Source organism: Protopterus annectens, chromosome 7.part0 (assembly GCF_019279795.1).
Source record: "Protopterus annectens isolate FY-2018-M chromosome 7.part0, PAN1.0, whole genome shotgun sequence".
NCBI lineage: Eukaryota > Metazoa > Chordata > Ceratodontiformes > Protopteridae > Protopterus > Protopterus annectens.
In genome coordinates this window covers 1,062,162,181-1,062,189,858 of record NC_056739.1, presented here as the reverse complement: position 1 = coordinate 1,062,189,858, position 27,678 = coordinate 1,062,162,181, and positions in this window count along the sequence as shown.

Below are 27,678 nucleotides of genomic sequence, written 5' to 3'. Positions count from 1 at the left end.
CTTTTTCCAGTCTAAAATCCTTTATTAAGTACACAGACAAGCGATCCAAGTAAAACAAAAATAGAGTAATAGTTTCCTCACAAGCTTTCTAAATATTTATATAATTTTTATCAGGCAAGGAAGTGGTTTATTGTGCTGTAAAACAAAGTGTTATTGGTACACATGTTAAATTCACATCCCTTCCCCCATCAGTGTGACATTCGAGCTGGTCCTGCCCTACTTAGTAGCTGTCATAATAATATAACCTTTATGTACTTTAAATAAAATTTATAATGATGTGGTACCTCTTATTTAACCAGATTATTAAGTAGATTATTAAGTCTGTGATTTTATCCAAGACAATATACTGCATGGCTGGAAATATATCAACCTTAGTCCATTTGTCAATCAAAAAAAAAAAAAATATATATATATATAAATATATACATCTGCGGTGGTGGTTCTGCGGTAGCATTGTTGCCTCACAGTAAGATGTCCTGTTCGATTCTCAGCTAGAGCATCTTCTGTGTGGAGATATGCGTGAATGGGCGTACCTTCGTTGAAGGTTGTGCGTCAGGGCCGGCAACTCGGCACGTAAAAATCTACTGCCAATCATTAGCGGACCGGGGTTCCGCTGTGGGGATCCCTAACCGTGAAAAGCCGAAAGACTCAACAACAACATATACACTTTGCATGTAAAAAATCAATTGTAAAAATCATATTCTATTTTTATAACCTATTGTTAACAAAGATCGCGTTCATCCTTGTAGACTTCTTCAGGTCTGTGTACAAGACCTGTAAACTATCTATAAAAATATTATTGTATAATTAGTTAGTATTGAGTGATATGATTAATATACAGTGATTAACTAGAGATAATATGGACTGAAAATCTTCCACACAGAGAAGTTTCTTACACTGTTTTGTTTTTGGACGTATTATACTTGCTTAGTGGATTGTTTTGAGACTTCAAGGATACCACGAAGATTACTTGTTTTTTTTTTCCATTGATTGTTTTAGAGACCACTCATTAGGCATCAGCAAGATTCTGCTCAGCCTATTAGAATGCTGTACCCCCCAAAATGTGTGTTGCAATTAGAAAGCGTTTGGTAGAGATTGCCCATTACCACACTCTCATCCACTTCTCGACACAGGGGCTAAGACCTGGTTCCTTTTTTGCTTGTTGTTGGACCATACAACTAACTTATTGTCTGTTTGTATCACAATAGCTCCAAGAAGAAGAAAGCTGTGCATGGCTTGCAATGCTAGAAAGACTGCTGTCATCTCTAGGATGTTGATAGGCAAATTGGTCTCCTGTGATGCCCATGTTCCTTGGACCGTCCATCCCAGAAAATACCCCCCCCCCCCGTCTGGGAGGCATCCATGGTCAACGTGGCATTTGGGAGGAAAGAACAAAGGGACATCCTCGTTCAATGTCTGAAGAATGAAGCTACCATAGAAGCGAGTCTTTGAAAACTATTAAAAGTTTGATTGGAAAGTTTAGAGGATGTTGGTTTAAGGATCTTTCGACTACTAATGTCCATTGCAGAATTCTCATGTGTAGTCTTGCTGTAGGTAATAGGATAATTGCAGCCACCATAGACCCCAGTGCTCTGAGAACTAATTTCGCTGGCAGATTTGGTATTGACAGAATCTGTCTGATATGTAGTCTTAAAGTGGAGATTCTGTCTGGAGTGAGGAAGGCCAGAGTTTTGGATGTGTCCAGACGCACTCCTATGAAGTCTATTACTTGGACTGGGCCCAATTGTTGATTTCTGCGTGTTGATGGTTATGCCTAAGGTAGAGGCTAGAAGTAGCACATAATCCCTGGTTTGGGTGAGTAGATACCTGGTTGGAACAGTGAGGAGACAATTGTCTAGGTAAGGAAACATATGGAATCCCTGCAATCCTAAGTGAGCTGCAACTACCACCATGCATTTGGTGAACACCCTGGAGGCTGTGGTGAGACCAAAAGGGAGGGCTTTGAATTGGAAGTGACTGGCTCCTAGCCAGAAGAGGACATACCTTCTGGAGCATCTGTTCATTTTGATATGATAGCACGCATCCTTCAGGCCTATCAAGCACATCCAGTCATCCATTTACAACAGAGGTAGAATGGACTGTACAATGATCATCCTCAATTTTGAGTTTTTTACTGACTTGTTCAGGGATGTCAGGCCCAATATTGGCCTCAGATCCCCTATTTTATTGGGACTAAAAAGAATCGTGAGTAAATCCTTGATCCTGTCTAGTCTGTGTGGACCTTCTGAGTGACTTTTTTGCCCAGTAGCTTTACAATCTCCAAAACTGCCAATTCACTCTGTTTGGGTGGAACATCACACAGGGATCTGTTTGGTTTGGGATATTTTAAAAAGGGAATGGAATAGCCTCTGGATACAATCCTGTGCATCAACTGATCATTTATGATGGCTTTCTGGGCTTCTGGGTGCAAGGATAAGAGCCCCCTGACTGCCTCCAGAGAAGGACAGTCGGGCAACCCCTCAGGAGTGCTGAAAGGGTCTGTCCAAGAAAGAATCTCGAGACCCTTGATTTTGCAGAACCCCTCTGACATATGTATGGCATCTACCATTATTATTGTTTCCCCCTCTTCTCCCTGGGATTCCTGAAAAGGACCTTGAGACTTCCTGAACCACAATTGTTTACCACTGATTCCTGCAGAAGGGTCTTTACAGAGTAGAAAACCGGATTCCAATGGCAGACAAGGTCTTTCCATCTTTCTCACTACGGGAGAGTATGACTCTGACAGTGGGCCCAAACAACAATGATCTTTCATAGGGTGTATTGATGAATGATGCCTTGAAAAGTTCTGCAAATTTACACAGCCACATCCAGGCATGATGCCTAATGGCAATGCCTGAACCAGCAGCCTTAGTGTGGAAATCAACCTCATGAATGCGTTGGAGATTGAGTGTATAGTGGCCATTCTGAAGGAAAAGACCTTCCGTTCCTCATCAGACATGGACTCGGGGTAGAGCTAGAGAATTCTTTAATTAAATCCCTCTGTAGCCTAGTAGAATAAGAAAGGTAGTTTAGCGCTCATAAGGTGAAAGTAGCTGAAGCATAAACTCTCTTGCCAAATTTATCCATGGCCCTAGACTCCCTGTTAGGGGGATGGACAGTGGAACTTTCCTGACCGAGCTCCTTTTTGGGGTCTGCCACAACAACCATGACATCAACCAGGATTTCTTTGGTCCAATATGGTAAGTCTGTTAGGGCACTAAGAATTCTAGCTGCCCTTTTGGGGATAGGTCTTACAGTGTCTAGCTCCTTCCATGCCCTGGTTAATACTAAGTTGACAATTGCATCAGCAGGGGGGGCACTCAAGATGTAGATGGGCTGCACCCAAAAGCCTCCAAGAACACCGTTTCCTCTGGGGTAGGATTTTGGGCAGACCAGCCACATTTTGGTGCAAGGTTTCTAAGATGTCTCCAAAGGAGACATCCTCAGGTGGAAATCTTGGGGACCCTTCTCCTTCCTTGAAATCAGTGTCTTCTGTAATGGATTATTCGGGAGAATCCAGGTGCCTTCTCTTGCACCTCCTCTTCCAGGGTACCTCCTTGGTGGGATGCTCTGGTGAAGTATTGGAAGAGACCTGGGGTTCCAAGGGTGGAATGGCTTGGAGACTTTGCTGGGCCAGCTGTAACAGAGGTGGCAGGCCTGAGGTCTTAGATGCAGTATCTGAGGAGCTAAGGCATTAATCCAAAGGCACTGGAGCTGAGGATCTCCTTGGTAGGGAGAGAATCCTTTCCACCACCTCAAATGAAGATGGGCCCAGATACAATGAAGACATTCTGCCTGGAGCTAATGGTAATTACTGCACTATGTATATTCATTTCTACTCAGTGTGACGTATAGTGCTTAATACATTAATATGTTTTATTAAGCTTATTGGTCACTCAGAGTATTTCATTAGTTTGCCAGCACTATTTCAGTATATTGTTTTGAGCTGGCAATCTTTTGATAACATACTGCTGATAAATCAGCTCAATAGCTTAATGCAATATGAAGTCAACAGCTGAAACTAGTATTAATGTACCTAGTTATATATGTTATATATACATTCAAATATTTATTTTAAATGAGTTGGATTTCTTTAAGAGAGTCATTTAGGGAATGGTTGATACGCTGTAAGCGGTGATTGACTTAGATGACATTAATTGTGATTATTTAAATGTGTGTAAAGATGTTTAAAGATTTTAAAACTGTTTTTCTGAGGAAGTTTGCTTAAGGAAGCAAACAAAAAGCGCTTCAATTTATTTATTAAATTCTCGTACTAGTCAGTTGGACTCATGTTCTTGACTGCTTTCACTGGCTTTTTTCTTCGGTCTGAAGAAATTGTCTCATAAGCCTATCCACCTCAGTTTCAGAAAGGTTATGGGAAGACCTAATGAAAGTAGTGGAAGGAGGTCTGCACAATATTTTGGGAGACCTGTCCCAAAAGAGAGATCCTGATGCAGTGACAGTCAGTCCCAAAGTAGGAGCAGGAGCTCGGGTCCAAGGTGATGAGTCGACAGACTTACTCCGATCCAAGGATGTCAGGTCTGATGTTCGGGAAGCCATTTTTGGAGGTTTGCTAGCTGTAGAAGCAGCCTTGTCTGGGGAAAGTTTTCTGTGTTCTTTATGACTTTTAGTGAGGGGTTTGAGCCCGTAAAGTAGAAGAAGTCACTGCTAGAGCAGAAGAAGGAATAAGATCCTTCAAAATCAACTTATTGTGACAATTGGGCAAAGCACGAGGGTGGAACCCTTCACAGATGGACAAGATGACTCATGATAGGATGGGGTGAGACAATGCATGTACTCCCTGTGGGTATCAGATAAAGGAATGTTGTGCCCACGGGAAGTGTACTTTTTAAAACCTAGGGGTTTATCAGACATCTCAGGAACACAGGAGACAGGGAAAGAGAGAAGAAAGTCCCACCAAGAATGGATCAGCGAATGCTTTTTTTTTAAATATATAACAGAGATAGGGAAAAAGGAAAATGGAAGTAATAGAGAAGAGAAAAAAACTAACTTATCTTCACAAATTTACAAGAAACACTCAGCAGAGCTCAAGCAATTGAATTAAAATGTTTCTTATTGAGCAGCAAATGAGATCTGAGGTAATCAGGGGAAATGAGGCATTATGGGTAGGAGAGGAACTTGAGCTTCGGATCCTAAGCTTTGGTAAGTAGCTGAGTTGGATCCAATTATCAGATCCAAGACCCACATGTTGAGGAATGAATGAGAATGACAACATCATATTCCATTTTAAACATATAAAATCTCCTCAGTACAGTGGGTATATTCATTAGTTCCCATAAAACACCTCATTTATCCTGGCAACAATTTGAGAAATGAAATTACCTCCCAAGAAGGTTGTGAAGACCAGGTTTCTTCTGCATCAGAATATTAGGTTTGAGAATCTGTAGGAGACAAAGTCTTGTCTCTTTCTATGTCAGGCTCATCTGACCTGTCTCCCTCAGGGATATTTTGACTGCCCTGCAAGTGTACCAGGATTGACTGGCTGTAACAATTTCTTAGCTAAGGTAAGAAAATCATCTTTACTTATAGATACCATGTGTTCAGGTGAACAAAGTTTAACCTTTTGTTTTTTCTTAACAGGTATCTTTTGTGACCAACTAGATGAGGAATCTGTGCCCCCTTCAAGTGGTCTTATCCCATAGATACATCCAGTAGCATCCCCCTATGAAATGCCATGTTCCAGTAAAGATGGTTCTACTATGCACAATTCAGACACTCAACAGTTGAAGAAGATATGGCTGACCCCCCCCCCTATTTATAACAGTGAAAAGGACAACACCAGAGGAAGCTGAAGAGGTAAGTGAGTGGTCTGAGTGGTCTGAGGTGGTTTGAGGAGCAATAGATGGCCATTTCAAGTTCATAGTTCATCCATAGTACTCATTCTCTCACACATACTCGCACCTATGGTCACTTTAGAGTGTCCAATCCACTTACTGCATGTCTTTGGAATGCGGGAGGAAACTGGAGCACCCAGAGGAAACCCACGTGATTGCAGGGAGGACATGCAGACTCTGCACAAAATGCACCCCAGCTGAGGACTGAACTAGAGAACCTCTTGCTGTGAGGTGACAACGCTAACCGCTGTACCACAGTGGCTGCCCAAAAAGAATATCTATAAAGCACAAATATTTTTTTACAAAAATATTATATAGTGTACACTGTCATATAAATACAGTTCTTCTCTCATTGAACCACAAGAATGTTGACATAACTGGGGCCATCACAGCCTCCATAGCCACAGCTTGTATTTGTTGGTAATAACTATTTTTGAAAAAGAAACAGTTTTGTTTCAACACTAAGATCATTTGAGACTTATTCTATTGTGGAATAGAGCTTCTGTATTTTTTATATTTAGTTTCTTTAGTTACCATGGTTTTACATAGAAAACTGGTCAGGCTAATTGGTTTAAAATGCTATGGGTCAGATGGAATCCTCCCCTTATGAACTGGTATCCCTTCAGTTTGTTGTTATAGGTCAAGAATGTGTTCACATGATAAAATTTTTCAGCATGTTGGAAACCAACAGGTACGTTGTCTTGTCCCATAGAATGTGACTTAGTACTTTACTAAAGTTACTTATCATGTCTGTTGTTTTATAAGGAATGTCACCACTACTACATATAGTACTGTAACATATTCATTTGCTTAATGTAAAGTTTGCACAGAATTTTTCTATAAACACATTTACTATGTCTTGGAGAGGCGTGATTAACTCATCATTTGCTGATAGTGTTACATTCATAATTTCTCTTTCAGTGGTCTGATGTAATTAAAGAATAACTTGTTTATTGCCCTCAGCTTTTAATGTTGACAAACATACTTGCAAACCTCTAGAAAATGAAAAGAGTATCCTAACATGCTTATTTATATTACATGCATTAATTTATACTGTATCTCATTACATCTGTTTGAATAGTGCCACACGCAATTTACTATTGCATATTCCGCAACACACATCAAGTAGGTTTATTCTGACATCAACCAGCTTCTGAGATGCACACCTTAGAGTATGATATGCTGTTTGGTGTGATTGTAGAATAAGTGCTGTATAATCTACAAAGCCTTTTAAATTAAGAATGTTGGAATGTTTAAATGATATGAGACTTAAGAGTAAGAGTTCAATGGCAGTCTATTTTAATTAACGCTAAACAAGAACTATCTCCAGGCTTTACTGTGATGACTTATTTTTGATAAATGAACATCAGGGGAGGAAAATGTTTCTGAAATTGCATAAGATACAGCAGATGTAACAATACTCAATTCTGGTTTTCTTAAGCTTAATGGTATGAATTATAGGATGAATTATAAATATTTATTTTGAATAGGGCTACATAACAGAAAGAAATTTAGATGGTTAAGAGCAGTTTATAGAATTTGCTCATGTGGTATTTTGCTTCAAGAGGAAAGTGGTATTAGATTAATAAAATGTTTGAAAGTGGACTTAATTGGATATCATGTACATGACTGAATTTGGCTTGAAATTTTACTCCTTAGAAGGATATAAGACTAAGGTGAAAGGAGTGTGTATTTTGCCAAGAAATACACTTTAAATGTTTAACCTGGTTTTTTTCTCGGTGTTTGTTTAAAACTGTTATCTTTAATAATAAAGTGATAATCTAGTTAACAAGGAAAATGAACTGAAATATAAATAAGAATTAGAAGTGAAAATGTTATTCACTCTAGGATATGAGAGCAGATGTTGGTAATTAGGCTTTCTATCTGTAAAAAAAGATGAACAAAACAAATCATTGTTAGTCATCTAGCAGACATCTGGTTGGATAAACCTGCCTAATGGATCCATGCAAAACATATGCATGCTCTGTCAAAAGCATTCTTCATACAGCATTGCAGGAAAGAAAGAACATGAATTTTGCAAATGCAGTTTCCTCAAGTGTAATACATTTCTGTACTATTAAGAAATTCCCTTTTCAATATATTTTAACCATGATAACTTGGCAACAAGAGAGCTAACGTAGAACTTCTGCTTAAGCTTGAGTTCAAAGCAATAATTTGTTACCCTGGATAACATTCAAATTTGAAAAACTGACATAAATATACATTTGAATTACTAGTAATCTAGTAATAAATATTCAGTCTAGGATATGAAAGCATAATTCACAAGACTTCTTAACTATATTTTTTTAACTTAGCCAGCAGACATCCATCTATATGTAGCTACTTAACTGAGATACATATACACTTTACTGGCAGAATACCTATGGTGTGCCTTGTCTGTTCAGCTGGTGTTTGCATCTTAATTTCATTTATCTCATGGTACATATATCTGGGTTAACTAATCAGTTCAGAAGTGACATTCTAAAAGAGAGTCAAGGCAGCTCAAGAAGGCAGGGTACAACAATTTCTTTGCCAGGGAGCATTTGTGGAACTAGGAAACTTTTCATGCTGACTGTTTTCTTAATGTAGGACACATTTGTCAATTATGAAGGATTGGTGCTATCCATAGCAACAAGACATATGTGGTAATGTTAGAAAATCTTACCTTCCCCATTTTAAAGTGTTGTATTAACTACAATGTTTTTATTCACTATTGTTGTGTTATGGATGTACTGTAACAACAAAAGTGAGAGTGGAGATTGTCACCATGTCAGTACCTTTCCCTGAGTTGTGCAGTTTAACCTTCTGTACATTTAAATGGGAAACTACAGCAGTGTAGCCTAGGCCTTACTGGATAACAGCAAGGACGTCTGTGCTGAGAGGGGGATGGTGTACCCCTGTTTTATGGACATAGTTCCAGAGTTAAAAGCATCAATGCAGGGCCTAATATATAAATGTAAATATAGTCACCATTATGCTAACAAGGTGACAATAGTTAGCTTGCTTTATGGATATAGTTTTATTTGTTTTTTTATTTGCTTCCCTTTCAGAAGGTCGAGCCCCCCACATGTATTGCCTTTCTATATTTTGAATACTGTAGTTTGTTTTCTTTACCTTGTGTTTTGCTTGCATTCTGTTTTAACAGCATATAAAACTTCCCTCCCACCCATTTAAGTTGTCTTGTTAAATACCACTGTCTTCAAAAGATCATCTCTACTTGACTCCAAGTAGACTTTCTCTATCTGTTAAAAACCTAGCACTTGCTCTACAGTAACTATTTACCTTGATGCACTCTTATAGATAGCACCCCACCAAAAAGGCCAACCCCCCCATTCACCCCCCGTACCATCCCTTTAAAAGTTTTTTTTTTTTTTTTTGTCTCTTCTAGGACTGTAGATGCTATGTCCTCCTGTGTGCTCAGCTGGTGAAAACTCTCCTCCTCCCACAAAACCACAAATACATGCATGCAAGATGCAACTATAACTGAGGCTGAGCTCTCTTCAAGCTCACCATAGGACTGGCAAGACAGGGAGAGGGGAGAAGGTACACACACACACTATACCCACAGTCACACAGTACCATCAAAACCTCAAAATAATCACACAACACACAACACATACTCACTGCTGCTGAAAATCTTAAAAAAAAACCAAAGAGCACACCACACACCCACCACCCCAAAACACCACCCCACACAAACACAACAACATAGCAACACATAGACAGTCAGTCAGTCAAGTCACAGCTCTTAAGGCCAAACACAAGATGCCAGACACACTAGTCATTGGTGACTCCATAGTCAGACACACTGACGGCCCCCGCACCAGACTGAGTAAGGAGAGGTCACAGTGTAAATGACCTGAGGCGTCCACCTTGAACTACATGAAAAGAAGAGACATTGAGGCTCTGATTCTGTATTAGCCCAGGCAGGTGACCCTGACCTTGAGCCTTATCCTACCTCCTATGATCCAAGAATGACAATACAAGACAGAATATGATGATCGTCTTTAACAATTGGCTTAAACTCTGGTGTCATTCAAAGGGGATCCATGTCTGTCTGGGATGATAAGGAGGCTTGCACCTGTCACCCTGGGATTCCGGATATATTGGCAAGGCTCTTGCCACCCCATTATAGCCTTTTAGGCAAGGCAAATCATTCTAAACCTACCACCTAACACAAAAAAAAAAAAAAAAACTAAGGGCTCTGCAATGCCAGAAGTCTAGTTCTCAAAAATGCACTCTTAGGCCCTTTCTCAGTATGGAGAACATCTATGTCTGGTATGACAGAAACCTGGGTTCAAAGTTCTGAGAGCACCCCCAGCACAGCACCTTTTTACCTCTTAAGAAAGGAGGGGGGTATCCATCATCATCAAGGACACCCACTCCTCAAGACTGGTGGCACATACGCGATGCATCGGGAGACCATCAGGTGCAAAACCATAGGCAACAACACTGCTCTGCATTGTAGCATGTTACAGGCACCCTCACAAACTCAAGAACCTCCACATGGCCTTGAAAAAAAACACTAAAACACTAGGGGATATCAAACACCCTAATATAGACTGGGAACACTACTCAAAGCCCAAACACTCCCAAAGTTCCTGGAATTCATAAACTCAAATGTGCCATGGAACACAACTAGTCACCATCCCACAGAGAAGGAGAAATTGATCTCATCATCACATCAGAACATGGGGGGTTCAACATGTTCACCACCAGTATACCCCTCACTGGTGAGATCAACTAATCACAATAAACCTCTGGAGGTCTCCCACCCCACCCCCCCACCAAAAAAAAAGAAGACCACAAGAAAGAACTTCTCAAACTTCACTACACTTCTAGTGTAAACAGTACTCAAGCCGCTGAATCACTTACAAATGCCTTTTACCAGCAGCACCAGGGACACAAGGATAAGGCAAATCCTCAAAACAAAAAGACTTTGTTGTACCAAAGGCAAGGCCCAGTCTGGTGGACCCAGCCAGCCATAAAACAAACAACAAAACAGGAAGCTACTACAAACTAGAAGAAAGCAAAAAAAAAAAAGGTAAGACACATCATGATCACTATAAGTAAAAACTAACTAATAAAATCATAAAGACAATCATAAGGCCTTCTTTAGCTATGTTAGAAAACCCTGGGAGGAAACTCCCAGATATGCAACTAGTTCAAAAAAATGAATGTGAGATTACTGATCTACAGCACATGCCAACCAACATACTGGCGGGTTCAGATTAAACCCACAGCTAGGACAGCTGTTTAATCATATTCTTACCCTCTGGGGATTGCCCAGGGAGTGGCGGCGCAACTGTGGTCCCATTAGCTTGACAAGCCCTTCTCTGCAAAGCCATGGAGAGGATCGATGGACCTCATAAATAAAGACATAGGAGGGAATTTGCTTGATCCATGGATAACTGGTGCCAGAGCCATGGCCTAAAGTTAAATGCCAAAAAATGCATGTCATACCCTTCAGGAAAAAAGGTTACCTACCTAGCTACCAAATAGGTGGCACTGAGCACAGAAGAAGTTATCAGGGAAGGGACCTGGGGGACCAGGGTTGAGTCTGTCATGTCATTCGACACCCATGTAGCTAAAGTAGTGGAAGACCTTCCTACATTGCCTCATACTTCATGAGGGATCTCATCTCAGGGACTGGAGGTCAGGTCATCCTCTCCTCATCATCACACTCAGACCAATGATTGAGCAGTATGTTGCCCCCCGAATCATGTATCTGACCCAGGCAGCAGAGCTGGAGAGGCCAAAAAAGTTCCTCAACAAAAAGGATAAAGGGTCTCAAACATCTGTCACTGCCGCTCTACTGGAAAGAACTATCTTCTCTCAGAGGTTACCTTTGCCTCAGAGGAGGTGAGGTTGCCTAATACATTCAAAATGTCAAACCAAACCCAGATTTGATGAATAAAAAATCTAGATCCATCGCTGGAGGATAGATTCATCACCCAAAGACTTGGCCTTGTTCAAGAGAAATCTTGACCAATGGATGGGAGATCGCAGATATACCCCAGGATTACCTCAGTGTCACTGCTCGCTCACAGCAGCACAAAATAATGGGTATAGTTCTGCCCTCGGGCAGATAGCCTAGTATGAACCTATGAACCTATGAACCTATAAACATAGAAAAAACTCTTTGGGATGTTATTTATAGTTGCTTTGTAGTTTTCAATGTTTTGAGATTCGATGTTATGAGTTTTGCATGTTTTGAAGTTTAGATGTTATGGTCTTGATGTTTTGAGTTTAGATGTTATGAAGAGTAGATGTTTTGATAGGTAACTATATATATATATATATATATATATATATATATATATATATATGTTTTTTGTCAAAATAATGAACTTCCACATCACCGAATGTAAAAACAATGAGACTAGAACAACAAATATCCATACTGATTCACTTCAGCCTGCTCCATTGCAAGACATTTCTAATGACACCTTATACTCGTTTCCCTTCCCTTTCTCATCTTTCTCAGTTCTTATTCTGCACACAGACACACATGTTGACAGCATGTCCACACACACACACACACACACACACACACACACACACACACACACACACACACACACATGCGCGCACAAGCAAACACAATAGTTCTTAACTTCTTTGGCAAAGAATCGAGGACAAAGACAAAAATAATGGGGGGACCATAGCTCTTGACCTCTTACATCCAGAATTAGGGACAAACCCAGAAATAACCAGTGACAATCAGGGACACTATTAGTACTGTTAACTTGAGACACTGACAGAAAAAAAGAATTTGAACTAAAATAAATTTTCTGAAGTAAAACAAGTGTGAAACTATGATTATTGTTATTAAGTGCAATCCACCACTCTCCCCACAAATTGCCAGTTTTAGGAGGGATTTGCAGAGATAGAGCAAAATTCTAAGGCAAAATCAGTGCCTGTTGAGAGGTATGGCATGGAGAGGAAAGCAAAGGCCCAAAATCAGGAACAACATTTAAATATTACTTTAATTCACTTTAAAATTAATACAATAACAGGTTTTGCATCAACATGCATTTCCATATGACAAAAAGTATGAAACTATAAATGCCATTACTGACTAACTGCAATCTTCAGTGATTTACCAAAATCAAAAATTTTATGAGGCAAAAATCAGAGGCAGACATATGGCAAACAAGCGCCCATTGGAAAGGATGCATAGCAAGGTACTCTCAGAGCATATTAAACATTTTTGCTTAGTTTTTGGAGGAATAACAAGCAGCTTAGTACTACCCACCCTTTTCATATCTACAACCTCTTGCTGTACTTCCATGAGTTACATTTCATGGAAGTCCATCCTAGCAAGTAGCACTTTCTAGCATTTCTACTTTTGTTTAAAAGAGTCTTGACAGATTCAGCACATAATGTAAAATTAGTTAGAAGTGTTGAACATAATGGTTGATGCCATTATAACAAACTTTTTTTTTTAATTTTTAATAAATAATATGTTTAAACGCCGTCTATAAAGCAGTTAAGCTGGAAAAACTCAATCCTGTCTCTTCAACTCTCATAAAAAAAACTCCTATCCAAACTGAAGCCATGCTCTAATGCACCCGACAACATCCCCTCATCCTATCTAAAACTTGCCACAGATGGAATCGCTCTCCCAATCAGTATCATTATAAACAGATCAATAAAAGAATCCTTACCTCCCCAAACTCTGGTGCTCAGCCTTCATTCTCCCTCTCCACAAGGGAGGAAAAAAACCTGCATCTCAATCTTCTGTCCTATTGCCTTACTCTCCCCTATCTCTAAAATCCTTGAAAAGTGCATCCACTTGCAACTTATGCCATTCCTGATCCAAAATAACCTCCTCACACCCACCCAGCATGGCTTCCACCTTGGCCACAGCACCAATACGGCCCTAATCTGTTTCTTAGATGCTGTTAATAAAGCCAAAGACTCAGGGCAGCTAGTTTCTACTGTTCTACTTGATCTATCCAAGGCTTTTGACACTATCTCCCACAACCATCTTCTTTACCATCTCTCTAACCTTCACATCTCACCTAAAACTCTTTCCTGGTTCTCCAGCTACCTATCAGACAGATCTCAGGCTGTCAAATGGAAAAAAATCATCTATTCCTTCTTACCCACCACCACTGGTGTCCCACAGGGATCCATCCTCGGTGCTATGCTATTTAACATCTTCATCAATAACTTCCACACTGCTATTCCTGACACCAAAATCATTCAATATGTGGATGACTCTACCCTAGTCTGCTCTGCCTCAAACCTCCCTGAACTGCTGTCTAAAACCCAAACTGCCTTTTCAAAAACTGAAAACTGGATGCACCAAAACCACCTCTCTCTTAATGCTAACAAATCCAAAATTCTTCTATTCTCAGCCTCTAAGAACTACTCCTTCAATAAAAGCGACTTCAAAATCCTCAGCCAAACAAATACACCTATAGAAGTCGTCCTTTACGCTAAACTTCTCGGCATAATTGTTGATGAACAACTAAAGTTCAATATACATGTACAGCAAAACATAAAAAAAACATCAAAAGCTAGGTATGTTGTATAGGAATAACCACTTTCTCTCAAACACAACTAGGCTCACTCTGGCCTCTACTTTTATCCTTCCTTCCTTACTATATGGTGCACCTCTCCTAACCAACCTGTCTTCCTCTACCACCTCTAAACTAGAAGGCTGCTACAATAAAATCTCTAAATTTGCCTCCAAAACTCCACTCATCACTGCCTCACCCTACAATCCCTGAACTGGCTAGAACTATCAAACCACTTAGATTACCTACAACTCTCCATAGTGCACTCACTCATATTTTATACTACTAAATGCCCCGCTCTAACTAATACCTTCCACCTTATATTCACAACAGAGCCCTTAAATCTGAACATCAGAACTTAATTTCTATCCACAAACCTAAACATCCTGCCAACCAGCTGCTCCTCTCCTATGCCCTTGGCAAAAAATGGAACTCCCTCCCTTCCCCACTAAGAACCACCCCAAACACCGAAAATTTCAGGGCTCTACTTTTCAAACACCTGACTACTAAACGGAAATGCCCCGCCTCCTCCCTACTTAATCCTGGATCACTTCTAGTATAAGAGTCTCCTCATTCTCATGCATTTGCCCTATCACCCTCCGATAGACATATTCCTGCAACTATATCTATCTCTCCCTGCAATCTCCTGCAGCTTTATCCCTCCACTTAACTAGAGCTAGATTTGCTCACCAAAACTGGTAAATACTACCTAATCCTTCTGCTCCTACAGCTATACTTGCTCAACAAAACTTGTAAATACTAGACAATCCTTCTACTCCTAGAACTATACTTGCTCAACAAAACATGTCAATATTGTAAATATTGAGCACTAATTTCTATCTCTAATACTTTCACTCAAAGCACCACCACTATTTCTCCTTTCCTGATATATCTTCACTACAGGCAATTTCTATATAACCTTAACTCTCAATTTAGGAATCTCAAAGAATTATTGCTTTACTATGCAAATGTAATAAGCATAACTTAATGTAAAAAACAAAATTTTAATCAATTTCAATATGAATTGTACTCTCATACTGTCCTGTATTCCTTGAAATTGTATTCTGTAAACTGTTTAATGCTTTCTAAAATCTTGATTGTGTTGAAATCCTGTATGTAATATAATTTTTATGCATTTTCAGAGCTTTTCTTCCTGGGCCTCCACTGAAAATGGGTCATGTTGACCCAGTGGACTTCTCCGGTAATCAAACTGGAATCAATAAATAAATAAATACAGACTATGTACTTTGCTGAAGCCAACATTTGAAGAATTTCAGCCACCCATGCAGATTCAGCCAGGCAGCATCTTTAGTACAGTGGATATAAAAAGTCTATACACCCCTGTTAAAAATCCATGTTTTTGTGGTATAACAAATGAGACCACAATACTGTTCTTCTGGTGAAGCCATTCTTTTGTTGATTTGCATATATGCTTGGGGTCATTGTCATGTTGAAAGGTGAAATTCCTCTTCATCTTCATCTTTCTAACAGACGCCTGAAGTTTCTGGGCCAAAAGTGACTGGTATCTAGAAGTGTTCATAATTCCCTCCACCTTGACTGAAGCCCCAGTTCCAGCTGAAGAAAAGCAACCCCAAAGCATGATACTGCCACCACCAGGCTTCACCATGGGGATGGTGTTTTTTTGGTGATGCAAAGTGTTGTTTTTGTGCCAAACGTACCTTTTGGAATTGTGGCCAAAAAGTTCAACCTTGTTCTCATCAGACCATAACACATTTTCCCACAGAATTGTTAATAGCATTGAAGCTACCATGTTAAAACTAACTAACGCTAAAAAGAAAAAAATAGCGAGGTACGTCCAACAGTATGCTAGTCGGAAAGCATATCCTCCACCACCTCCAGTCTTTACAAGTGTTTCTTGTGATATTGGAGACAACACCGAAGGGAATAACCCCAACGTGCCCCTTGATTCTAATTCCTCTTCAAGGCATGAATTTGTTCTTCGTAGGAGTGATCGTATTAAAAATAACAACAATAAAGATGGTTCTAACATCACCAACGGGGCCACTCATCAAAATGACAATGGGAACAATGGGAACTCAATGAGTAAAAGTTTTCAACAGGGTTTTCAGGTTCATCAGTCCAATGAAATGAATCAAGCAAAGACTCCCTCGAACCAGAAACACACGAGGAACAGGAGAAATCAAAGGAGGAGGTAGTGAATATTGACATATTAAACCCACAAATATGGTCCAACTCCGAGGATGACTTTCATATTTACAACTATACTGACTTAGTTATCCCACAAGAAATTATTGACTTTTTTGCATTGGGTTTAACTTTTGTTCCGGATTCTAACATGAATTTGGTTAATACTATAGTAAACCTTAAGCTCTTTGTTAGGAAAATTAATCTTAATGCCCTACTAGGGCCAGGTTCTACTATTAATAATCCATTAAGAGTTTCTAGTCTTTTTAACCCTCCCCTCCATCCTAACATTCTTGCCTTTGAAAAAACGTGTGAAATAGATTTTAGATCTGCCAGCACGTTTAGATTTAAGAACCAATCAAGGGGTCACAATATTAATCAAAATGAATGGGATTTTATCAAACTTTTGAAGGATTGTAAAATAAGGGCTATGAAGCCGGGCAAGGGAGGAGGGTTAGTTTTCATGTATCATAACACTTATATTAACAGCATGATGAAACAACTGGACATGGCAGCTTACCAGTTAGCCAGTATTAATTAGGTCAACATGGCATACAAACAAATTAGAGGCATACTGGATGATTTGTTCCTTGAGAGTTTCATCGACATCAAGGTATACAACTTTTTAATGATGCCTGCTCCCAGATTGCCATCTCTTTTTGGCACACCTAAAATCCATAAAAGGATTACGGACGCCCCATTTAGACCTATTGTCGACGGGCGAGGGTCTATTACATATAGTTGTGCTAAGTATATTGACAGCATTCTGAAGCCATTAATTGAGAAAAAGTATCAAATATGTAGGGACACTTGGAGTTTCCTTAAAGAGCTTGGTGATATTCCATTCCATCAAGAAAATCAATTTCTAACTATCGATGCCCGAGGTTTGTACACGGTTATTCCACAAACCTTAGGCTTGGAATGGACTAGGGAGTTTTTGAGCTCTGGGAATGTACAGGAAAGTGTCATACATGTAATTGAAACTCTCCTCGAAATAGTCCTTTCCTACAACTTCATGTGGTTCAAAGGAAGTATTTTCCTTCAAAAATTGGGGGTTGCCATTGGGTCCCCCTGTGGCGGAAGATTCGATAATTGCGTTATGGCGCATTGGGAAACTACTTTATTATTTCCTAACCCTTTGTTTCAAAACTACGTCGCTTGGTACACTCATTACCAAGATTACATGTTTTTAATATGAAAAGGCCCTACTAGCCTAATACAAGAATTTATGACTACAGTAACTTCTTTAACTAATTTTTTAGATTTCACTTATAACTTACATCCTGACACCAATAATTTTCTTGATATCTGTATCCACAAAGATTATTACAACAGTAGGTTTAGAACCACGATACACAGGAAACCTACCTACTCAAATTCATTCCTTCATTTTTCTAGCTCTCATCCCTACCACCAGAAAAGAGCGGTGGTTAAGTGACAGTTAGTAAGAGCAGCTAGAATGGTTTCAGATGAGACAGACTTTATACGGGAATGTCAACTTCTGGAGAATATGTTTATTAATAGGGGAAACCCCTCAACATTAATTTCCAACATTTCTGCAGAAGTTATTACCAAAAGGCAAGCAGGCTATTTTCAGCCCTTACTTTCAACAGATTCAACTGTTGAACGTACTTCTAAAGTTAATCAGGAGGCTTTACTACCAACGGAGCCCCATTATTTTGCAACTAGTTTTCTTTGCACTTATAATCTTGATCATGCATTAACAAGAAACATTTTAAATAAAAATTGGGCTCTTATTACAGAGGATAATAGATTGAACAAAGTTTTAGGTGACAAACCTAGGGTGGTATTTAGATGTGGCCATAACTTGAAGCCACTTCTAGAATATTCCAGCAAGCCTTTAGTAAACAAACATATAGGTATGACAAAGTGTGGAGCATGTCACCAATGTAGATTTATAAACACCACATAGCAATTTAGGATTCATGAGAAATGGTACAAGGTTTAGGGTAGATTTTCTTGTGATTCGAAATGAGTTATCTACTCTGCCTGTTGTCTAAACTGTTGTTCTTTCTATATTGGAAAGACGGAAAGAAAGCTTAAGCAACGGATTTATGAACACCAACACGCCATAAGTAGGAAAGACATGAACAACGCCCTAGCAAGGCACATAGAAGAATTTCCTGACCACAACTTTAGGTTTAACATCTTGAGTCAAGTACAGTTGGATGTTAGGGGGGGGGACCATGGCAAATCCAACTTGAAATAGAGGAACTTTTATGGCAAATAAGAACTGTAGCCTACTTGCCTCCAGGTCTTAATGAAACTGTTTCTGTTAAATGTTTCTTAAAATTGGCAGCTTTGAAAAGGTGATTCTTTTCTTATTTTCATATTAGGAGCTTTCCTTATACAATTTTATTTTTGTGGCCACCGTATAACATTATTGACATGGTCCTTAGTTGGACATTTATTTTTAAAAACTTTAATATCTTTAAAAATGAACAATGTCTACACAATATTACTTATTTGGGTATTTTATAATTAAGGGTAATTAAGAACTGTGGAGCTGACTCTTGTGCTTTTTAGTTTAGTATTGTATTATATTATTACTTTATTATTAGATTTTTTGTCAAGAAACTTTTTTACTAATACATATTTTATATGTATTGCATATAGTAATGTTCAAAAGTTTTTGGCAATTAATTTGTTTTTAGTAATTACTGTGAGTAATATACTAATTGGTTTATTGGGCTGTTGGTATACTATATAATCAGGCCCAAGTGGTTTGTTATTGTATGTCTGAGGAAGGAAACGTATTGACATTTCCGAAAGCGCTTACATTCAATTTTTCAAGGTTTTTAGCTCCGGCTTGCTTTGCTGTTTTTTGTTTTACACAGTTTGTTGAGATTTTACCGTTTAGTTCTCAATTTAGGAATCTCAAAGAATTATTGCTTTACTATGCAAATGTAATAAGCATAACTTAATGTAAAAAACAAAATTTTAATCAATTTCAATATGAATTGTACTCTCATACTGTCCTGTATTCCTTGAAATTGTATTCTGTAAACTGTTTAATGCTTTCTAAAATCTTGATTGTGTTGAAATCCTGTATGTAATATAATTTTTATGCATTTTCAGAACTTTTCTTCCTGGGCCTCCACTGAAAATGGGCCATGTTGACCCAATGGACTTCCCCGGTAATCAAACTGGAATAAATAAATAAATAAATACAGACTATGTACTTTGCTGAAGCCAACATTTGAAGAATTTCAGCCACCCATGCAGATTCAGCCAGGCAGCATCTCTAGTACAGTGGATATAAAAAGTCTATACACCCCTGTTAAAAATCCATGTTTTTGTGGTATAGAAAATGAGACCACAATAAATCATTTCAAAACTTTTCCCATCTTTAATGTGACCTATAACATGTACAATTCAATTGAAAAACAAACAAATCTGTTAGGGGAAAAATATAAAAAATAAAAAACATACAATAAGCTGGTTGCATAAGTGTGCACACCTTTACTAATACTTTGTTGAAGCACCTTTTGATTTAATTGCAGCATTCAGCCTTCTTGGGTAGGAGTCTATCAGCATGGCACATCTTGAATTGGCAATATTTGCCCACTCTTCCTTGCAAAAGTGCTCCAAATCTGTCAGATTGTGAGGGCCTCTCTTGTGCACAGTCTTCTTCAAGTCACCCCACAGATTTTCTACTGAATTAAAGTCTGGGCTCTGGCTAGGCCATTCCAAAACTTTACTTTTCTTCTGGTTAAGCCATTCTTTTGTTGATTTGGATATATGCTTGGGGTCATTGTCGTGTTGAAAGGTGAAATTCCTCTTCATCTTCATCTTTGTAACAGACACCTGAAGGTTCTGGGCCAAAGGTGACTGGTATCTAGAAATGTTCATAATTCCCTCCACCTTGACTGAAGCCCCAGTTCCAGCTGAAGAAAAGCAACCCCAAAGCATGATACTGCCACCACCATGCTTCACCATGGGGATGGTGTTCTTTTGGTGATGCAAAGTGTTGTTTTTGTGCCAAACGTACCTTTTGGAATTGTGGCCAAAAAGTTTAACCTTGTTCTCATCAGACCATAACACATTTTCCCACATGCTTTAGGGAGACTTGATGTATTGTTTTGCAAATTTAAGCCGGGCGTGGATGTTTTTCTGTGTAAGAAAAGGCTTCTGTCTTGCAACCCTACTCCATAGGCCAGACATATGGAGAATGTGGGAGATTGTTGTCACATGTAGTACACAAGTACTTGCCAGAAATTCCTGCAGATCCCTCAGTGTTGCTGTAGGTCTCTTGGCAGCCTTCCTGACCAGTTTTCATCTTGACTTTTCATCAGTTTTGGAGAGATGTCCAGTTCTTTGCAATATCACTGTTGTCCCATATTTTCTCAACTTTTTGATGACTGTCTTCACTGTGTTCCATGGTATATCCAGTGCTGTGGAATTTTTTTGTACCCTTCTCCTGACTGATATCTTTAAACAATGAGATCCCTTTGATGCTTTGTAACCTCTCTGCAAGCCATGTCTTTTCCTGTAGCAGGCAACTGAGTAAATGTCAGGAAAATCCTACTAGGACAGCTGAACTTTATTTGGGGTTAATCTGAATCTCTTTAATTAATGGCAGGTGTGTACCCAAGAAGACTGAATGCTATAATTAAAGCAAAAGGTGCTTCAACAAAGTATTAATTTAAGGGTGTGCACACTTATGCGACCACCTTATTGTACGTTTTTTATTTTTTTTTTATATTTTTCCTCTAACAGATTTGTTTGTTTTTCAATTGAATTGTACAGGTTCTAGGCTACATTAAAGGTAGGAAAAGTTTTTAAATGATTTGTTGTGGTCTTATTTTTTATATCACAAAAAACTGTTATTTTAACAGGGGGTGTGTACACTTTTTATATCCACTGTATATGAAGAACATGCACAAACAGTATTAATTTGGGAGTTACAGTTTAACTGCTTCTGTCTGAGTGCTTTATCTATGAATGTAAATACAGTATCTACATTTATTTATAAAGCTGTGATATCCTCATGGCTTCATAACTGAATGCTAGTATTGCATTCACACACTACTGGCACCTGCTGATTGTACTCCCTGACAGCTGTGTACTCCCTGACAGCTTGTGCCCAGGGCAGCCACCCACTTTTCCCCGCCCTAGTTATGGATCTGCTTGCCTTAACACCAGATATACATAATCCATGTCTACCCACTTCAAAGCAGGACTGATCACCACAGATGACACATATTTTGGCACCCTTATGGGCTCAGGCTATTGTACCATAATGCAGCCCCCACCCTTCTCCAGATTAAGTTTGCCTAAGGTTATGAATATCCAGTTTGAAATATGTTCTTCTGTATGCACAAATAGTAAGGAAAAATAACTTTACCAATTAAAGACTTTCAGAATGGTCAACTAACTGCTTGGAAATGAGGTTACACTCAGAATAAGGAGGGGAAGGTGGTAGGGTATGCTGAATTAGACATGGTCCAGTCCATCCACTTCAAAGCAGGATAGAGTCCCCAGCTAATAGTTTTGGGTAGATTTGTGATGGAGCACTCAAAGGATGGAGGCTCCAAAGGAAAATGTAGATCATGAGATCACTCCCAGATTATAGTGCCTTGCAAAATTCTACAGTGAAGCCCATGTTGCAGTAACACAAATATCATCCATGGATGAATGCCTAATAGGTTTATTGGTGTGTACTAGGCTAACAACTAGAATAACCTTTTTAAGCCTAGTCATCCATCCCAAATCTCTGACAAGTTATGGTACCCTTGATAAGTGTAAGCAGGGGCTTTAGAGATGAAACATTTACAAGCAGGAACCTGGAAGATGCACTACTTAGAGGCTATCTGTGGCCATTAGAAACACAAGTGCCAAAACAGTGATGAATTCCCTGTTCCCCATCCAGTTGTTCAAGTTGCATTTGAATTGGATTAGAGAGGATCTCTGCTTCACATGGATGGGGAGCCTGTTCCACAGAAGGGGTTGTCTCTGGGATACATACCTATCTCTCCAGTATGTCCTATTTATATCACAGGCAAGGTTTAAGTCTTAAAATGTGTAATTCTGGTGCTGTTCATTTGCTGTATATGCATGAGGTCCATTATGTAAGGGTCTGACAATGCCTTGTCTGTCAGGCATAGATGTTCCTTCAACAGCCTGTTAGAGACAAAATACAGGGATAGGGCTTTGAGTGATGAACCTCTGTGGACATTCCAATTGTTGGATGTGCCTGGTTAGGTACATAGGAAAGGGGCATTGTACTCCATGATAGGTCTGATTAATGATGAATATAGTGGAACAATGACTTCCTTGGACATACATGCCATACCTTTGTTTATAAGTTGCATAGCATAGAATGATTTCCTCACTACTGTAGACACATGATGGTCAAAGGCTAAATTACTATCTATGTGTGTCCCCAAGTCTCTAACTACTAGGTTGATTTTTATGGGTGAGTTATCAATATAATAGTTACCAGAGGTAGATGGCTTCCAAAGGATACAATTATGCATTTCTTGACATTTAGTTTTAGTCCATGGCTCTGACACAAGTTATTTACCTCAGTCAGCTCTTCCTGGAGAATAATAGTGTCTTTGAGAGATTCTTTGACTGCTTCTGATTTGCAATCATCTGCAAATTTGGTCAGCCAGAGGCCCTTGACATTGACCTTAACCTGAGGGTCACCACTTGTGACTGGCCACTTTGTAGAGGTGAACTCCCCAATTCCAACTTGGGTCCTGTCTGTGAACCATCTAGCTATCCACTGGGTGACAGATGGGTTTTATACCTAACCTCTTGAGTTTATCTACAGTGCCTGAGTGGGGTATTGTGTCAAATGCCTTGGCCAGGTCAAGGTAGGCAGTGTGAACCATTTTGAACCTAATCCATTGCTTTGTTGACCCTCTCAAAGAAGTATACCAGGATGATTAGGCATGATCTGTCCTTGACAAAACCAAACTGGGTTGGATCCAGTGTTTGGATGTTTCCTTTGTCATTATTGATCATTTCCATGATAATTATTTCCATGGCTTTGCATATGAGACTAATGAGACTTGTGCATCTGTAATTTCTGGAGTGTGTAGATGGCCTCCCTTTGTGTAGAGGGATAACTGTTGTTGTTCTCCATTTGTGAGGCATGAAGCCTGTTTGGAGGCTACAGTCAAATAGAATTTTCTGAGGGCCTGATCTGTCATGTTTAGAAAGCATCCTGGGATATTGTCTGGGCTCATTGATGCAGTATTTTTGGCTAATGAAAGCTAGGGAATGAGCCCTTGGTTTGATTGGTGTATTATTATTGCTTGAGATAATGCAGAAAGAGATGCAGTCAGAGAGCTCCTGTACAGAATGGCTCTATAGACACCTTTTGGTCTAGTCTACTCACAGGAAAGGAAACACAAAGTTGATGATCCTTGGTTTTGTGAATGTAGAAAAGCAACCATCTGTGCACATCCAAGCAATGAAGTTTACATTCATCTTCATCTTTGCTTGCAAATTTGGAGAAGAACACCAAGAGATTAATAAGTTAGTTTAGATACAAGTATGTATATACGTTGGGTATAAAGGCTGTATTAGTTCTCAGAAATACAATATCTTTATAGAAAATTAATTATGGAGAGTGACAAGACAGGGCTTGTAGTTCAGAGACCCTCTTCACTGATGGCATTGCCATTACAGTGTCTTCCAAGATAACATTCTCAATTCTGCTCTGGCTGCCAGTTTGAGAAAAGGAGTGTCAGTCCCTAGCATGAAAATAGTATCCTACAAAGGGACAGAGTATTTGAAAGGTGGTTCCAGAAGAAAAGCATCTCACAGAAAAGCCTTGCAGACCATCATGGATATTAAAAACATGATGGGTTAAACCCCAGGTGGAAACTAGAAATAGCTGCTAGGAGTGCTTTCAAAGCTGAGAAACTAATATCCCATATTGCAGATGAGAATTAGGAATTGTAGAAAAGTTGGAAAAGTGGCCATGCATCTCTGCTGGGTAATTTAAAGAGACAGGGGGAGAGAGAGAGAGAGAGAGAGAGAGAGAGAACTGTTTTTCCTTTTCCTCTTGCATACCTTTCTAAAACATTTTTGTGCTGCAGTTAGGATTTGTGCCACTATAGCCAGGTATGTTGAGGGAGTAAAGAGCAGGGTGAGGCTGGCCAGACAGATGGGTAAGACACCCGTATGAGGCCCAAAAAGAAGGGTTTTCTTTAGAAGATGAGGACATAAGTAAACTATCAACAGTAATTTAATTCCCAAATGAATTAGCCTGAATGAATGAAGCAGGAAGGTTTTTCTCAAAAAATAACTGGTGCCAAAATCAAGGACTGAAACTAAATGCCAAAAAATACATTATCGCATCCTTTGGGAAGTCATCTACCCCATGGAACTACCACATTGATAATACATCCCTAAGAGTTGACCCAGTTGTTTGGAATTTGGGAACGTATGTGGACAGAGACCTAACATTTGACCGAGATGTATCTACCACCATAAGAAAGTCCTTCAATATTGCACAGCTTCTAAACAAAAGGATTGCATCTAGATCTAGGGATGTCATTGTCCCCATTTACTCAGCCCTTATTAGGCCAATCACCAAATATAATGCCTTCTTTGGCATGTATCTTTCCAGACACTTGCAAAAAACTGGAATGCCCACAGAGATACCTTACTAAAAGGATACAAGGGCTGAACAACATATCCTGTGTGGGCTGACACAAAACCCTGCCAGTATACTTGGTATCCTACAGACTGTTAAGAGGTGACCTGTTTCTGACATACACAGAATCCTTTGAACCATTACTGATGGATTTACTGCACATAAGCAAGTCAAATGGCATCAGAAATATTCAGTCTATGGATCCAAACCTCTTCTGTAACATCAAAACAATGGTTTGGAGGGACAGGTATATTTCACAGATGATACTGCTGCTATAGACAGACTCCCCATCTACATAAAACAAAGTTCATCCATGTCCATTTTCATGTACAACTTAGATCTATTGATGGAAAACAGAACATTTACCCCAGGACTGCTGCATGTACTACTGATGGACATATGCAACTCCTAAATGCTTTATACCATGCATGGGTACCCTCAAATTATCCATGGTATGATCCCAGTTATTCTCATTAGGGGTAATATATAATTATCAACCATGGGATGGTTAAGGCCAATCAGTAACCAAACGGGATAGATTATTTCAAGCACAAAAAGAGAAACTGGCTAGACTTATAATAGCCCACAACGACAGCTAGCCTACTGCTTAGCAATGAACTTTTGAACATGGGAACCAAAGCTGTCAGGGCCAGAATGGACCTGTAAGAATGATTTTGACCTTGCACATTTTGACTTTTTGGAGAAAAGACAATATTAGTGGCAATGGGAGAATGCATATGGAAATCCCTGAGGCCAGTGATGGACTAGAGAGACCCTTGGTTCCTGGCACTTTTGAGGTAGAAGAAGGACAGACCATGGGACCAGTAGTTTGTTCCTTGGTCAAATGAAAATGATGCCTCTTTCCCAGGGAAAACAAGCACCATAAGTAGGTAAAAATTAAAAATTGTTAAAAATCATTTCTTTCTCCACAAAAACACAGTAAAATGTAGTTTAACATACGTTGTCAGGTGGAAAAAGTAAAACAAATATAATTTTCCACTGGAAAAAAAATGGTTTTCAACTACTTTTAAACTGACAGGGAAAAGTGCGCTGCTATCTAAAAGTACAAATAAGTCTCATGATAGTTCATTAAAACACAAACTCCTAAAATATGTATTATTGCAGCAGTTGGGAAGTCATCTACCCCACGGAACTATTACATTGATAATACATCCCTAAGAGTTGACCCAGTTGTTTGGTATTTGGGAACTTACGTGGACAGTGACCTAACAGTTGATCAAGATGTATCTATCATTGTAAGAAAATCCTTCTATATTGCACAGCTTCTAAACAAAAAGATTGCTTCTAGATCTAGGGATGTCATTGTCCCCCTTTACTCAGCCCTTATTAAGCCAGTCATGAAATATAATGCACCCTTTGGCATGTATTTCTCCAGACACATGCAAAAACTGGAATGCCCACAGAGATACCTTAATAAAAGGATACAAGGTCTGAGCAACATGTCCTATATGGGGTGACACAAAGCCTTGTCACTATACTCGGTATGGGTTCCTATCAGCAGACCAAAGACGCATGTTTTTGAATGCGTCTTGGTCGAACTGACAAAACCGAAACTGCAAAATATCGAAGCGGCATGTAAGCGAATTCTTTCTCTGGGAAAGAATTTGCTTGGTTGCGTCGGTACTTTGCCATTTTTGGCACTGTAGTGTGGTCTCAGAGTTGGTATATTCAAGTAGGGGGGTGTGGGGGCAAAGCCCCCCACTTAATCTCATATTTTAATGTGCTTACTTTTTTTGTTGTTGTTGTTGGAACAGCGATTTTTTTCCCTTGGAAAACAAATTGCTGTTCTGACAGTTTGGTTTTGTAAGCTTTCACTTATGTGGGTTCGATTAATCACCGTTCGCTTACCTAAGCATTCGGTGATCTAATATAGACCCCTCGGTATCCTACAGACTGCTAAGAGGTGACCTGTGTCTGGCATACACAGCATACTCTGACCCATTACAGGATTTACTGCTCATCAGCAAGTCAAATGGCATCAGGAATACTCAGTCTAGGGATCCAAACCTCTTCTGCAACATCAAAGCAACAGTTTGGAGGGGCAGGCATATTTCACAGAGGATACTGCTGCTATGGAACAGACTCCCCATCTACATAAAACAAAGTTCATCCCTGTCCATTTTCAAGTGCAACTTAAATCTATTGATGGGAAAGCAGAAACTTTACCCCAGGACAGCTGTCTGTACTACTGATGGTCATATGTAACTCCTAAATACTTTATACCATGTATGGGTACCCTCAAATTATCCATGGTATGATGCCAGTTATTCTCATTAGGGATAATATATAATTATCAACCATGGGATAGTTAAGGTCAATAAATAACCAAATGGGATGGATTATTTTGAGCACAAAAAGGGAAATTGGCTAGGCTTTAAATAGCCCGCAAGGACAGCGAGCCTAATGCTTACCAGTGAACCTTTGACCATGGGAACCAAAGCTGTCAGGGCCAGAATGGAACTGTAAGAATGAT